This window comes from Gymnogyps californianus, chromosome 8 (assembly GCF_018139145.2).
Source record: "Gymnogyps californianus isolate 813 chromosome 8, ASM1813914v2, whole genome shotgun sequence".
Lineage (NCBI taxonomy): Eukaryota > Metazoa > Chordata > Aves > Accipitriformes > Cathartidae > Gymnogyps > Gymnogyps californianus.
This window is the reverse complement of record NC_059478.1, coordinates 5,111,116-5,116,295: the sequence shown is the minus strand read 5'-3', so window position 1 is coordinate 5,116,295 and position 5,180 is coordinate 5,111,116. Positions and strand designations below refer to the sequence as shown.

General features: G+C 52.9%; 1 long non-coding RNA gene across 1 annotated transcript; it reads left to right on the top strand.

The window, feature by feature from the left end:
• The first annotated feature begins 766 nt into the window (after nucleotides 1-766).
• On the top strand, nucleotides 767-2,840 carry LOC127019406 (uncharacterized). Its single transcript, XR_007766908.1, has 3 exons — nucleotides 767-830; nucleotides 1,660-1,719; nucleotides 2,583-2,840. It is a non-coding gene; the product is annotated as an uncharacterized LOC127019406 (long non-coding RNA).
• The last annotated feature ends 2,340 nt before the right edge of the window (nucleotides 2,841-5,180 follow it).

Genomic DNA, 5,180 nt, shown 5'->3' with positions numbered 1-5,180 from the left:
CAGCACACCAGCAAGAGGACTGTAATCCTAATTTTTTCTCTCCGTTCTTTATCGGTAGGTCTCCAAGCATTTTAAAAGGAAGGTAACATCGCAGATTGGAAAACTTCACATCTTGAGGCTTCAGAGACTAGCCCAAAGCCAGCCAGCAGAGCCAAGGCCACTGCCTGTGAGTGCCGAGCCCCCGTCACATGCCCTCCTCCCTGGCCCCAAATAGTCTGCGCCCCAGACCTTGGCCTTTCTCCCAGGCCCCTGCACTGACCAGACTGATGATGGGGAGCTCATTGAAGGCTCGTCATGTCCCACAGGGTGGGTGCAGGACATGTTGCCTCCCGTGGCCACATGTGATCCGCTAGACTGTCTCTGGGAGGGAGGCACACTGGCATGTGAAATAGCCTTTCGAAGCGGGATTGAATTTATAGGGGTGCACTCTGGTCCCAGTCATGAGGCCCCTGTTCCTGCCCTGCCCTCTCTCTGCGTTACGTGGAGTTCACTTACAATCTGGAAACATCTGGCACTTTTTCTTCTTTTGCCAGCACCATTAAATGTCGAATTGAAGGGAAACACAATACATCACCTTCCTCGTGGGCTGCCATTCAGCCAAGAGTAACAGAGATTAGCCTTCAATCACACGAGGGCTGGAGCTGAAGGAAACCTTCCCGAGGACACACTGGAGAAACATTTTCATTAGCGGAGGAGAACCTGACAGAGATGAAGTGCCCCTTCACCTTGACTGCCGGACCTCTTCCCTGCCTGGCGTTAACAGGACAAGTAGATGCTAACTGAGGAGCTGGTGCCAGCTGCAACACTTTAAGTGCTGTCTGCATCCAGATGTGAGAAGCAGCTGTGACACAGCAAAGCACTGCTTTTATAGCCTGGTGGGGGGGTGGCTTTGGTTTTTCTCCTGCCTATCGATGAGCGCTCGCTGCTGGAAGCAAACTGGCTCTCTCCATGCTGTCAATTGAATGGAGGAAACGCGTGTTAGGTTGTGAGCCATGTACCTGAATGGGTACCCTAGCATGGGCCAGAAAAAGATGTCCTTGGGTGATAAGGTCCATGGGTCCAGGAGGTATCACAGGCTCTGCCTCCTACCACGTGTTTTGCAAGTGAAACGGGACTGCTTTTGGGGTAGCAGAGGCTTTCTCTGCTCCATAGAAAGCTGTTCCACAACCCACAGCCTGCTACTGCAGTCATCTGCTCTTAGTCTGAACTCCCCCCCCGCCCCCAGGGCAGTCGAGATGCCCAGGATTCACTTCTGCTATTGATGTCTCCTTTGTGTTGGAGAAACACACCCTGCACCCCAGCTGGGTGCCTGGCACAGGCCTGTCTGTCCCGGTTACTGGGAATTAGCCAGCAGGATCCCTGCAGACGGCGCCTGCCATCCCCCCCCTCCCTGGTGGCTGTCTCCCTGGGGCTGGAGTGCTCCTGACAAAGGCAGGCTCCATCTCTTTCACTCACAGCTGAAGGATGCCTTGCCTGGTCCTATCTTGCAGGTTGGAGGGAAATCGTTTTGTGTGGCCCATTCCTCTGGGGGGGAGGGGGGGAAGAAAAGAAAAGAAAAAAAAAAAACCAGAAACTCTGGCCATTCTGGGTATTTTTAGCTCTTTGCAAAGGACCACTAACATCTCTCTCTCTCTCTCTTTTTTTTTTAACTCCCTGAAGACTGTCCTCTCTTTGGGGCTGCCTGCGATACTGAATTAATGTCACATCTCTGCCGTGAAGGTAAGCTGGTGCTCAGCACTCCCCAGGACTCTGACTTGCAGGGAGCTTCATCTCCTCTCCTTGCTCTCTGGGTGCCCACTATGTGCACAGCCCTCTGAGAAGAGGATCCCTGGCGAGGAGGGTGACAGGCTCAGATATTCATGTCTTTTGAGACGGGTTTTATCAGGAATGTGATTTGAGCTTCCTGAGAGGGAGGCAACAGAGCCTGGCAGCTAGGGCATTGGTTTGGGACACAAAATCAGGTGGCTTCTGGTTGTGGAGTGTTCTCATGTTAAGGTACCTCCCACTTCCCTCTCCTCCCTTTCAGAACTGAGAGCAGCCAAAATTAGAGGAAAACCTGGCTCCTGAGCACTTTTCCCCCTGTTCGCTTCACCTGGCTTGTTTTCCTTTTTCTCCTACAATCTCAGCTGACTGAGTTTCAGTGCTGGCCTATTGAAAGGAAAGGCACGTGCTGGCTTACGGAGGGAGAGGCACCTGAGACAGGATAAATCTGGAGGCAGTGAGATTGGAAGGAGGCAAGTCAGCTCCTCTGACACTTTTATTATGGAGCCAGGCTGCTTGGGAATGAATCTTTCTTGAAGCATATGTTGCTGGATGACATTTTTACCATGTCTAGGCAGTAACCTTCGCCAAGCCTTGCTGCCCAGCCCTGCGCTCGCCTGTTTGTAGGGCAAGGGGAGCGAATGTCAGCTGAAAATGCCACAGGCAGCAGGGCTCGATGGTGCTCGATGCACCTCCGATGAGTCTGAAAGCACCTGGACTTTGGCACCAGAAACTTTTCAGGCTTTGGTGACTTCAGCTTACAGATGCATGTGTTGTTTTGCAAAGGAGGTGTTGGCTTCTGCATGTGTTTCTCATTTCAGAAATGAAGAGGATATGACAGAGATCAAAATTAAATTCTCCTCGGAGTAGCCCAGAAGGATGGATAACTGCAAGGAAAGATTAATCCATGGCTCTGGAAAAGGAAGATCTACTTGCTTAGTAACCTAGTGATGAGATACTGGCTCTGCTTCATGCAGAGGCTGGACGCCAGGGGAGATTTTGGGTTGCAAAGAGTTTGCCGCCCTCTCCGCTCCTTTCCTGTATCACTGTCAACTTAGATTTCACATCTAGAGGGTGATGTTATGGCTGGTGGTGATAATAACAGAATGCCACTGGCAGAGGTGAAATCTTTCCCTCCGTGAGGGTACTTCTTCCTTTCCCTTCCCCTTGGCTTACATCAAGAACCGCTGGCTCCCAGTGCCAAGCGGGGCATGCGTACATGCTGCCCAAGGGGTGACGTATGCTGTGCTGAGCATCACTTTTCTTGCTGCGTCGGTGAGCAGCTCTGTGTCACTGATGCCTCTTTGCTGCGTGGTGACCTGGGGCAGAGGGCGAACCCTTGTCACTGTCTGAGACAAATCAGGGCCGTTGGGAGCTGCCGTGTTTGCCATCATGGGGAGCATTGCACGGAGTGGTCCTTTGCCATGCTGGCACCCTCGTACCAGCAGGAGGTCTGCCAGGGATGTTCCTGCAGAGCCCTGGGGGCCATCCGTGTTCTCTGGGGGACAGGCCCAAACTAAGTCAGGGTCTGAGGGGCAGACAAACACGTGTTAATGGTTAATGTTCTCTGCAGGCTGTCTCTCACCTCCTCTAAACGGGAGCTAATCTTGTAGAAGAGTGCCTGTGCCCACACTGCTCCAGCAGCTCCTCTGCCAGCCTTCTGTCCTCAAGGGCCAGTTCAGCAAAGCCTTAGTGCTGTTCTGGATCCAGCTTTCGTTTTCCAGCTGATTCCAGAGGAGAGAATGAAGGTAGCTGCTGCTGCCAGGCCATGCTAGAAAACAGAGGCAGGGGACAGGCCTCTTTATGCACTTAAAGATCCAAGAGTTTAATCTGATTCTGGTTCTCTATTAGCCCTGATCCTGTCTTGCATCTTTTCCAGCTGATGCCCAAGCCTGTCTTTGGGGTTTTTTTTGTGTTTTTTTTTTTCTCTTTTTCTTTTTCCCTTTTTCCCTCACCTTATGAAAAATGGCTTTGCCATCTGCATCTGTCAGGAGTCCGCCGAGCCGGGTGTACGGCTCAGTGAATATACAAATGTGCGGTTGGATCGTGGCCCCCTCTGACAGGCCAGAGATGAATACCAAACGTGCAGGGAGAAGAGTGCGTTCCCTTCCTCCACTGCTGCTGCCTCTGATGGTTGTTTTTCTTATCCCAAGGAAGTGTGAGAATCGCCTTTGGGAGCAGAGCTTCCTTCTGCTCCTGTTCCCCCTTGCCAAGGATCAGTTCTCTGCCATCCATCATCAGATGAGTCCTCTCCTCGCTCCCACATCTCAGCTGCTGATGGGAATGGCGGGGAGAGAGTAACTGTTTTACCCTGCTTTTTCTTACCATCCTTTTCCCTCTCCCTTTTGCATTGCACCTCCTAGGCCCATTACAAGGCAATTGGCAGGCTGGGGCTTGAGGACGCTTGCCTTCACTTGCTGGTCCAGGTACTTTTTGAGAGAGGCAAGGATTAGAGGTAGAGGGGAGGGGATTGTTTGGCCTTACCCAAGTGGCTTAAAAGGTAATTTTGAATGGAAGTTTTCAGCAGTGTTGTGCATGACTCCACGTAAGATGTGCTGAAAGCACCCAAGCGCTCCTGCACGTCCCGGCTTGGCTGTAACCCCTTTCCCTGCTGTAGATGACCAGTGCTATGGGGCTCTGCAAGGAGGAATGCACCAGCTAATCTGAGATCCTCAGCCTGCCTCGACACCCATGGATTTGCTCACCTCCTCCTGCCTCTTGGTTTTCTGCAGCCTGGTACGCGAGCTGCTTCCCTGCCCTCGATGTACTAAGAAGCTTTCAGCCAGGTGGGCTCAGAGGAGCAGGCAGGCAGAAAATGAAATGAGTCTCTCCACGCCCTTGCCACAGCTATCTGGTCAAGGAGGGGAAGTTTCTGGGAGGGCAGACCCCCGCTTTGGCAGGAGGAGAGAGCAGGCAGCTTGAGCTGAGCTCGTTTTTTGACAAGCAGATGGATGTTCAGCGGGGGCCCAAGAAAACCCTCTCGCTTCAGGCTAGCTGCGAGCCCTCCAAACCACAGCGTTGTGCTGACGCGAAAAAAGCATCACTCCATTGATGCTCAGCCTGAATTACCTCTTCCAGGCACCTGATTCAGGATGCAGCGACCGTCCCCTCCTGCTGCCGGCTCCCGGGAGGAGGCAGCTGCGTGCTTGCAACCAGGCAAGGATGCAGCAGGAGCCGTTGAGCAGCGACGAGGGAGGAAGGCGAGTGACGGCAGATTCCTCTGGCGTCTCCACACTGCGGGGCTCTTGGCGAGCGAGCGCTCATCTGCTTTGAAAGCTCTTAGTGCTCCTGCAGGTGGGAGCCAATTTGTCTGCTTTCCTGCCCAGGTGCCATCTGTTTGTAGGATTGCCTGTGTGGTGGATGAGCGTGAAGGGAAGGGGCTGCCGGGGTGGGAGAGATGAGCCTAAAACTTTCCTTGA